General features: G+C 41.6%; 1 pseudogene; it reads right to left on the bottom strand.

Annotated features, from left to right (window-relative positions):
- Positions 1-9,434: 9,434 nt before the first annotated feature.
- LOC131904805 (interferon alpha-12-like) lies at positions 9,435-10,717 on the bottom strand (annotated as a pseudogene).
- Positions 10,718-10,922: the final 205 nt, after the last annotated feature.

The following is a 10,922-nucleotide window of genomic DNA, read 5'->3' as shown; positions in this document are numbered from 1 at the left end:
TGGTTCTCTCACTCTTGTGACCCCAGGGCCAGCTCTCTTGCCTGCCACAGGTAGCAAGGGGTGTGGGGAGGTCATCTTTCCCTCACCCATGCCACCACATGACAGATGAGGGGGTGGGGTCGGCTCTGCTGCTCTCAAGCTCCCCTCAGGGCTGGCTCCCCTGTGTCACCAACAACAGGGTCAGCTCCAGTGTGCTGCCCAGTTAATGCAAATTTTAATGAAATGTGAACATCAATTTTTTATTACACGAAATCATATAAATCTTAGAAATACATGAAAATTAATATAAATAAATAAATAGGTGACAGGTAGATGAATAAATAAATACCAGATCAGTCATCTCTGAGAGACTGATCTCCCTGATTAAGAATATATTTCTCATATATATATATGTGTGTGTGTGTGTGTGTGTGTGTGTGTGTGTGTGTGTGCTTAACATTATTAAAGTATTTCCTAAATTTATATAAATCAAATATGACCAAAGTATAAATAGGAGCCACTTGGAATAACACAGGTAGATGTCCAAGTCTGAGGTGTCAGAGCACCCAAAAAGAATGGTTCCCAGACGACCCCAGGTTCATCTTTGCAATGCTCTTCTTCCAGAGAAAGAAATCAAGAGAGTGATTTCTACCCGACAATCTCCCAGGCACAGTCACTACTATATTTCTTCTCTTTCAGGTGGAGATGGAGTCCCCTGAATTATCTCAAGGGCATTTGTAGGTCAGACCTTCCCCTTCCCATCACCTCCCCAACCAGGTCTTCCAGTTGCTGAAGGAACTAATTCAGCATGGAGTTTGTCCAGGAGGCCTGCTGTCAGAGGAGCTCTCTGTGGGGAAGAGTTGGAGGATGGCATCTGCTGGAGCCTCAGCGGGAGGAAGGACATGGCCTGGACCCTCTGGAACTGGATGCCATCCACCATCTTCCTTGGGGATTGGAAGTCCCTTCTGTCACTCCTGCAAGAGGAAGAGGAGACTGCTCAATTGGCCCAGGAGCACAGTCTTCCTGCTTAGTCTTCCTGCTAAGCTTGGGAGAGCTCTGAGGCTGCTCACAGCCCAGAGATCCAACAGGACACAGCTGCATATCACCAGGGAGGCCAGGAGGGGGAGCAGGAGGGCCGTGGGGAAAGGAGGTGCTCCTGGCCTGGCTGAGCTGAGCCTGGGTGAATCTTAGACTCTGGTTTCTGTGAGGACAGCCTGTACACACATGGCTTTTATGCAGCAGACACAATTCTCATTTCTGAACACTTCTCTACAGTTTACTTCCTTATTTTTATTTGCATGTCCTCCATGTGACCTGAGAGCCCAACCCTAAAATAATCATTTTGCAATGAAAGGGAATGCTCCCAGTAAACCAGATATTCCACTCCAAACGGAAATCATCACTCCAATGATAGTTTGGTCTGTATTCAGAAGTGTGTATATGTATGTAATCATGCATTTACACACACATCCACAAATATATAGACTTTTCGCCTATTTAAATATTGGTCTGAGGTAGGTACGGGCTTTTAGCCACAGTCTGCACCTCCATGTTCCACCCTCCCTTTACATGCAGAGTGATGCCCCTTCCACTCTGTGGGTTTCTGCAGCTATTCAGTGACTTGCTGAACTGTTCATGTCAAAGACATTTTTAGCATCGGGAACAGAGGGTAGCTGTGTTTTATTTTGAAGGTGACTCATTACTTCTGAAAGAACTTCTCTGATGATTCTAATCCTAAGGTAACGCTGCTTTCCCCTCACCATGTGACTCACACAGGTTCTGTCCCATCTGCTAACATCTTCTCATGTATAGTGACAAAGGTCCTCAGCATCCCTCCTCCCACTTCCCACCCAGAGAGCATAAACACTGTCCTATGACTTCAGAACTCTTACGCTAGAGGTACTGTTGACTTAGGTTCCCAGTATGCTGAATCTTAGACTTTTTTTTTTTTATCTGTGTAAAAGGCCTCTGTCTTCAATAGTGACCCATGTCCCTGGGTATTTGAAGTGTCAGGAATCCTCAGAAGTTAACAACAAGGTGGGTTTTGCTACTGCTGAAAAAAATGTCCAATTTGTCATAAGTCTATTTTTATTAAACAGATATTTATTTGTCAATCTTCTTCTTAAATACTGACTACTTACTGTGTTTGACAGTGATAGATTAATGACAGTTACGTTCCCTAGCAGCTGGTTATTCAGGAATTAGTATCCTATACATGTTCACGCAGGCAGTCTGATGTATTACCCATACCCCATGCCTCCCGTCAAAGTTCCACCATCACCACCACTACCTCTTTCTCTGTCCCTGTGCAGCCTAAACATCCTGGCCAGTCTGCCTGTGCTTCATCTGGGAAAACTATGTGCTCTTAACTTTTCTCATGTTTTCAAAAATGTGATCGTGGCTTGATGGTGGACATTGGTTGACTTACCCTTTAGTTACATTCTATTTCATAGTGAGGTAATGAAAACACAGGGAACTAAAAGGAAGAATAAAGAGTAGCTCCATTTTTTATCTTCACTTTTTACTTATTTTTTTTCCACTTTTCAAAGAGCTAAACTCCGTAGTGGTTTTGTGGCCTAAAAAAAGCATGTTGAAACTTCAGTTGCCATAAAGCTAAAGGAAGTGACCTTTGCTTGTGAAAGAGTGAAATCTAAGCTGGGGAAACAGTGGAGCAGAGCTGGGTAGCTCAGGACAAGGCAAGGTGAAAGCTAATGTTAAAGTCCAGGTGAGGGGAAGCATCTGGCAGAGATGAAAAGGAGCGCCACTCCTGTGCCAATCAATGGACATAGCTTTGTAAGACCAGACACTTGTATTTTCGAATAGCTTTGAGGAGGGAAAGGAGGAGTCAGACCAGCCAACTCACAGAAGCCTGGAACCTGACCTCACTCACTGCAGCACTAACCTCCTCTGGCAGGATTATCTGCTAATATTCCTTCAAGACATCTACTTCCAGAAATCTAGAGGATAAAAGAAAGGGAATTAGATGATCCTTAAACTTTTGTCATTAATTTTGATAACAATTATGATGATATTAAAATTTATATAATGCTAATTATGGAACTTATATTGCTGTGAGGTCTTTGAGAATATTCACTCATATACTTACGTAGTAGGGGAAATACCATGATCGGGAGAATATTCATTCATATACTTACCTAGCAGGAGAGATACCATGATCGGGAGAATATTCACTCAGCCCTCTCTGTAAAACTGTTTGAATGATATTCATCTATAGAACATTTTAGAGACAAAATTAATCTTCAAAGTTAGAACACAGATCTAAGGTCGAGTTGCGACATGGTTCGTCTGCAATAGTCCTTAAAATAAATGGAGACTGGAGGTGAACACAAGAATTCAGAGCTCAGGAAAATCCATGGCACGAAATTGATAGAGCAGAGGAGGAGGTTGGTATAACAACAGGCTAAATGCGTTTTCTTTGTTTGTAAGAAATAAGACAAAATACTTCCTTTTGTTTGCTTTAATTTATGTGTATGTGTGCGTCTGTCCACATACATGTGCAAAGTATGGTTGCATTTATCTTTGTTTACAACTGGCATCAAAATAGATGATGTTTCCACCACCACCCCATATTTTTGTCTATGTATTGTTTCTCCAGTTTTATAGGCAGTCATCCTTTTTTTTACAGACATTTAACAATGGATGAGAACTGATCTAATTAGGTAAAATCCATAAATTAACCTTTACAAAAGACTTTGCCGCCAATAGCAACTGTGATTTTACAATCTTTGCATTGTGTGTGTTCTGCTGGGAAGGCCATGAGCCACTTCTTGCTAACTGTACTCAAAGGTTCCTGTGACCCTAGGTATATGCACATATGATTTGCACGGCACTTGTATTTTTAAAGAAACTGAATTGTGCATATTATCTAAGAGTTTCCCTGGGCTGCCTGGGCTCCACGGGTAAAATTTCTCTATATTGTGATGACCTGTTGTGTTTTAGCATGTTTGCAAAGGGTGCTAGAATAACCTACATAGTTCCTTTCAAATAGTCCACAGGCTGCTGTGGTCGGAGTCACCCCTGCTGGGAACACTGGCTGTTGGTGTCTTCTCCCTGGAATGGCACTGTGCTCTCTGAAGCCTCTTCAGTCATCTCTTTTTAAAACTGAAAATGTTTAAATGGTTAACTCCACATAGTCCAATGACATTGCTGTATCCCTTAGAATGTTCTAGAAATGTTTTAAGTCACTCTTTTTCCTTCCACATTCTATAGTTTTCTGAGCAATTGAACTTCCTGTGCCCTCTCCATCTTCTGGTGGAGTCAGGATGCAGAAGCACCGAAACAGGGGCAAGGATGGCCTCCTGCGTCCATAACTGTTTCTTTGGGGGTTGACCTGTATGTTTAAGGCTCTTTATTTAAATGTGTTCTGTATCTTATTGGACCTTAGTGACTCTTGAACACTGCAACTCTGGGATTAGGAGACTGCAAAATTCAAGTCACGGTCACAGTCAGACTCTTGGTCCTGAGGCTCTAAATGGTAGTTAGCTCTATCTGACCCTACATGTTGATCTTTCCCTAAGAACTCTGTGTTCATCAGGTCACTGCACTCCTGTCATCTTGTGCCCATTGTTATATGAACTAGACACTTCACAGCAGAACTACAGGAAAAGAGTAAAGTCTGGCTCTACTGAGGGATGCCAGTGATCAGGCAGGTCAATACTCTTCTAACTCATCCCACCCATATCCAGCCCGCCTTCTCGGTTCTATAATTTTGAGGATATATAACAAGTCAACAGTGTTGCCTTATGAAACAGAATATAGCTATGAAGAAGTGCAGGGCCATGTGGCAGTACTGAGACCTTCAAACTTTTGGGGGTAATTATTCATATTGAAAGAATGAGTTGATAATATAAGCAACAACAAAAACAGAAGTGGTCAGATTGGAAGGAAGTTATGTAATCACAAAGTCAGCCAAGCTTGCATGACCAACAACCCTCAGGAAAAAAAAATGGTTATAGTTGGCCAGGAAGGAAGGACCATGTGTGTTGTTGCATATTATTTACAAAAAGATAGCCATGATGGCATGCCAATTTTAAAGCTCGAAGAAAGGGTTTTCAGTGTTGTCTCTGCAAAACAAAAAGAAACGGTGTTTGAGGAGATTCATGTTTAAAATGTATAAAACTTTACAGCATGTGCACATGTATGAATTGTCACACAGTACTGCATAAAAATGGACAATTTTCATTTTTTAAGGCATCAACTAAAATGAAATTGTTAAAAACACATCCATCTCTGTGACCCTGAGCCCTGACATTTACAAGTGGTGGAAAGAGAGAAGGCCAGAGACAAAGTCCTCACCATGTAAACCACAGCACTGACCCACCAGCAGGGCTGGAGCAATACACAATGGAAGTGAAAGCCTCCGTCCTCCTCAGCAGTCACATTAACTCCTTAGTTACAATGTGCTGCAGATCACCTTGGTGCATGTGAGTTCTGCACAGTCTACAGATGTCAGCCGGCTATTATACTCTCTAATGCTGCTTTACCTACGACTGTGTTTTCTCTAAGGACCTAGTGCGATTGGCACTGACACAAGCTCATTCTTTCAAAGTGGTAAAATGCTCCCTGGATTATAAGGTCAAGAGAAGGGAACTTCTACAAAGCAGGGATGAAAACAACCTCCGCTTAGCACCTTGCAATGCACAGCAAACAGGAGGCTTCCCTTGTAATGTCGCATCCCAATGGGCAGGTTTTCCCTCCCCACCTGAGATCTGCAGAACCCAGAGGGATTAATACATCAAGAGCTGTTGTCCTCTGAGTGTGCTGGTGGTAAAGGGCACATTCTGAATGTTTTGTTCCCACAATGCTATCTATTTCCAAAAAAGAACATGCTTGCCTGAGTAGGGAGTGTTTCTACAAGATACATAAGCCAAGCAAATGGGTCCATTCTGCTGCAGCAATAAACTCATTGCACGGGAGAGATTATTAGCTCTGAGACAGATGGACTTCCACGGAAACAGAAAACAAGCAGGTCTCCAGACGTGACGGGCCTCCTCTCCTGGCAGGTAGTGGAGCATGTCTCTGGTATTACTGTCTAAGCAGAAGCATAAAATGGTCCAGCCTCTGATTTCCTTTTAGCTACAGCTATAGTTATATCATCTTAACAGATACAGTCAGTAATTTTAAAAAGTATTCTACATTAGGGCTGGAGAGATAGCTCAGCAGTTATGAGCTCTCCAGAGGACCAGAGTTTGATTCCCAGCATCCATATGGAGGCTCACAACCATCTGTAACCTGACGCTCTCTTCTGGCACTCTCAGGCACTGCATGCACATGATGCATAGACATACATGCATGCAAACACCCATACACATAAAATACAAATAAATGTTTTTAAATTCATTCATCTGAAGGAGAAGGAAAAATAATTCCTCCTTTAGGAATTTCTACAAAATGGAAAGTTCCACTCATGTTCTGCTTTCAATTTGTGGCTTTGTTCTCTTTGGGGGAAACTAAGGGAGCTACCACAAGGAAGGGGGAAATGGCTATTGGACTCTGTCAGTTAATGAGTCAGTAAACAGAGCAATCAGACACTTATAGAGGGAGAGAATGATGCTTACTGTGATTTCTCAATGAACAGTTCTGTTCTAAGGAAGTGGAAAGTGTGCTGGGTCTCTCAATCAGCAAGGGAACGTGGCACATTTCACTGGTGCAGGACACCAACTGTCTTCCAGTACTCCTACCAGCTGTTACTTCCTAGATGAACATAAAGTTAGAGCTATTCTCACGTGAGGAGTGACTGTTTTTCAGTCTTCTCTGGAACTCTTCCTCGATGGATTTTTATTTTTTTAGAAAAATTATCATTTTAAAGATGGCTACTAAGATAGGTAAAAGATTTCAATATTGTGATAAACCTTTCTATGAAAGTCTTTTCTAAGGTACAATATGTAACTGTTAGGGTTACCAAATACCGGTCTCTGATTCATAAAGAAAATCCCTATTCAATGTTGAGATTTCTACATGCTCAGAATCTGTCCCCAGCCTGGCTTGCTGCCCTTGGTACAGCTCTTCTCCAGGCACAACTCTTCCGAGTTTTCCTTTACGTGGAAGCACTACATCCTGCCAACTTACTTTAGCTGTGACCTTAAAGGACATGGGACAGATATTAGGAGGGCTCTCTAGCGATGAATCACAAAACATAGACATTTTATTTAACTTCTGCTTTCTATTTGTGGCTCTGCTCTTTAGGGAAACCACTGAGCTGAGACCAGATGGAAGAGAAGGCAGCTCGCTCTATGTGAACAGGCAGAAAGACGAAGGCAGAGCTGGCAAAAGTCACACGAGAATGAGTTACATCCTGGTGCTGTGGAAATGAATCCCGGATGCTGAGGCAAGGGTGAGGCGGCCCAATCACTAACTAAACATCACAGGTCTTATGCACTTTCTTCCAGATGTTTCCCCATCCAGTCTCCATCTCCCAACTAAACATTAAAAAAAGAGACTTCCTTGAAATGAAGAGCTCTCCTGAGCTATGGTGCTTTCTGTCTCTCTAGAGTTCATAACACAATAGTATCTTTTTAAGCTGCTCCCTTTGAAGTAGGCTACTGAGTAGTGGACATAGACCCTGTGAATTTTAGAGAAAGAAATAGTATTTTCACATACAGTGAAGAAATATTGGGGGATACCTGAATTGGTCCAGCAGGTTGTTCTTTAGTGATAGGATTCTGAGAGAGAGGACCATGATATCAAAAGATAAAGAAGATAGAAGATGGAGAAGATGAGGAAGTTTGGAATCAGGGGGTCTTGCAAAAGCTATATCTTATGCCAAGCAAACTTATTGAGAAATACAGCACCTTATACACTCTTTCCAGGGAGAAATGGTACAGAGTCAACGGAAACTACCACACAATGAGACTAAGAAAGCAAGAAGCTAATAAAATAATGCTGCACAAGGGGAACACAGGGTATCTCAAGAGCATTATAGATCAAGCACACAGCAACCTTGGGGCTGAAAACCACAGCCACATACAGTAGGAAGAGTTGGCTTCTCAGGATCCAGCTATTATTGGCTCAGCCATGCTATGTTTCCTCTCCATAAGTCAGGGCCTCAGAGAAAGTCTTGATTGATCAGTCCAGCTCTTAATAGATACCTACCATATTTAAAATACTATGCTATGGAAAACAGTATCTAAGTGCTTTACAATGCATGTTTTTGTTTGCTGTTCAGAACAACTATGGGAACACTTTGACCTCGTTTTAATTCAGACAAAACTGAGGCTTGGAGAGATTGAAATGGTTCAACATCTCTCTCTCATAAACACACACACACACACACACACACACACACACACACACACACACACCACTCTAAACAGAAAAGAATTTCAGTATAAAGTTACTTTCTTCTCTGTACAGCTGGTACAGGTTTTGTATTTTCAGTTCCTTTTATAATGTCCAGGCCCCTTTGCCCTAGAATTACATACATTTCTCTTGTTCTCTGAATCACATGGTTCATTTTGCAATTTCAGCGGAGAACTTTTTTCTATGTGTAATGCTGAAAATTCACTGACTCTGTGAATTTGTTTGGGACTCACATGATCCTGCAATATTACTACAGGGGAGATTAAAGAGGGCAGTGAAAATGAATTCCTTATCATATGTCCCCACGCCAGGAAACAGATGTTGTGAAGCGGCGGCAGGAAGCAGGTGGCAGCGGTCCCACTAGCCTGCTGTGCTGTGCAAGTGCAGGACAGCAGCCTGTGCGTGGTGCTGCTTTACAAGGACGAGCATCGACTCTCCAGCCTTTCCGGAAGTCGTGATTCTGCCATTTAGGACTCTTCCTTTGGGCTTAGTTCCTCAGAGGTAGAACACACATAGTAAAAATGAGTAATAAGCAGTTGATGAATCCCATGTCTTCCCACATGATGGTAGGTGGCCATGCTACTGAGCTATGGTCAGTTTTTAATTTTGAGTATGAGAGTGAAGGACAAATCAATGATACGTTCTACTTTTTACAAATTTACAAAATATATCTTGGAATATCATTCAGAAATAAAACAAACAAAAATTTAGAATAAAATTTAGTGAATAAAGCAAAATAAAAACTGAACAAACACAAATAACCTGTTTCTATAGTAAACAAAATGTCAGAGTATACATACATATATAAATAACTTAGATATTTAAATAATTAAACAAATATTTTAAGAAGATGGATTATCTTTGTGTTCATCAAAAATAATTACTTCCCCTAGAGTTGAACACAAAGTAGCTTACTACTCTTAAAAATATCTAACACTGATTGAATGGATTCATCACAAAATTACAATAGAAAAGTCTTTGAAATATCAGGGAGTGAGAATCATTTCATTTCTGTGTTAGAATAAGACTCCATCTTGACAGAAAGATGGCTAAGGAAGACAGGACTCTCTCCTCTCTCTCTCTCTCTCTCTCTCTCTCTCTCTCTCTCTCTCTCTCTCTCTCTCTCTCTCTCTCCAGACTTCTGCTCTGACCACCTCCAAGGCACAGGGGCTGTGTTTCTTCTCCTTCAGGTAGACAGTGATCCTGTGGAAGTAGTTCCTCACAGCCACCAGGGAGTCTTCCTGGCTCAGGGAAGGTTCCTGCACCTCCACCTGCTGCATCAGACAGGCTTGCAGGTCTTTGAGCTGCTGGTGGAGGCCAGTGCAGAATGTGTCTAGGAGGCTTGTCTCCCAAGCAGCAGATGAGTCCTTTGAGCTGAAGAGGATCAGGACCTGCTGGGTCAGCTCCTGCAGGACAGGGATGGCTTGGGCCTTCTGGATCTGCTGGGCATCCAGCTTCTCCAGAGGGAATGCATAGTCCTTTCTGTCCTTCAGGCAGGAGAGAGGGGAGAGTCTCCTCATTTGTGCCAGGAGTGTGGAGGCTCTCTTGTTCCTGAGGTGATGAGTCTGAGGCAGGTCACATCCCAGACAGCAGCTTGACCAGGAAGTGCATCACCACCAGGAATGTCAGCAGAGCACAGGGGCCTGGCCATTGTGAATGTGGCAGATGCTGCTGGTCCTCTGGGCTCTGTGGTCCTGAACCTTCCCCTCTAGGGTTCTCTACAGCCTTTGTTTTGTTGCTATGACTTAAGTAAGGAATGTTTGAAGTTTAGTTTTCTTATTGTCACCCACGTTACTTTGTACTTCTGTTTTTATTTTCTTCCACATATTTTCTACTGGGTCCAGAGCAATGTTTCTCAATTGTTTTGTTTCCCCTCTCCTGTCTCCACAGCCTTGCTAGAAATTTTTTCCTAACTGTACTCATAATTAATCTTCAATAATAAATACAAAATAATATATTTATGTACTTTATATCTTTTTTAGAAATAAGAGAAATTGCAAAATTTTGTTTTAAACTCAGCAATGACAAAATAACAAACATAAGTAGAGTTAAATTTAAAAACTCTTGATATATATTCTAACTTTATAAAAGTACTTTGCCCTTTATCTTTAGTATATTTCATTTCTGTCAAATTCTAATTTATTCTTGTATAAATTACTTACTTATATGCTTTAGTGGCTTCTAATGTAATATATATGTTTATATAAACTGTAAAGAATCATATTACATTTACAAATGTATAAATTTATAAACTTGTATATCTGTAAAATGTAATCTTTAAGCATCTTTCAAAATTGCAGAAAACTACTAAAATGTTACTTTTTAAAATTTTATTCTTAGTGTATATAAATTGGTTGTTTAAACTGTCTCTCTCTCCTCTCTCACTGTCCCTCTCCCCCACCCCTTGGTATATGGTCATGTTGGAGGGTGCTCTCACCCATGTATGTACATGTGGAGGCCAGAGGTTGACATTGGATGTCTTCCTGTCACCTTCTCCTTATTCTTAAGACACAGTCTCTTGTCGGAACCAGAGCTCCTACGTCTCAACTGGACTAGCTGGCCAGCAAGCCCCCATGACCCTCTGGTAGTGGTTTGAATGAGAATTCCCTCCATAAGCTCTGGCA

This window comes from Peromyscus eremicus, chromosome 2, assembly GCF_949786415.1.
Source record: "Peromyscus eremicus chromosome 2, PerEre_H2_v1, whole genome shotgun sequence".
NCBI lineage: Eukaryota > Metazoa > Chordata > Mammalia > Rodentia > Cricetidae > Peromyscus > Peromyscus eremicus.
Note: the sequence above shows the minus strand (reverse complement) of the source record. Positions and strands in the feature narration are given on the sequence as shown.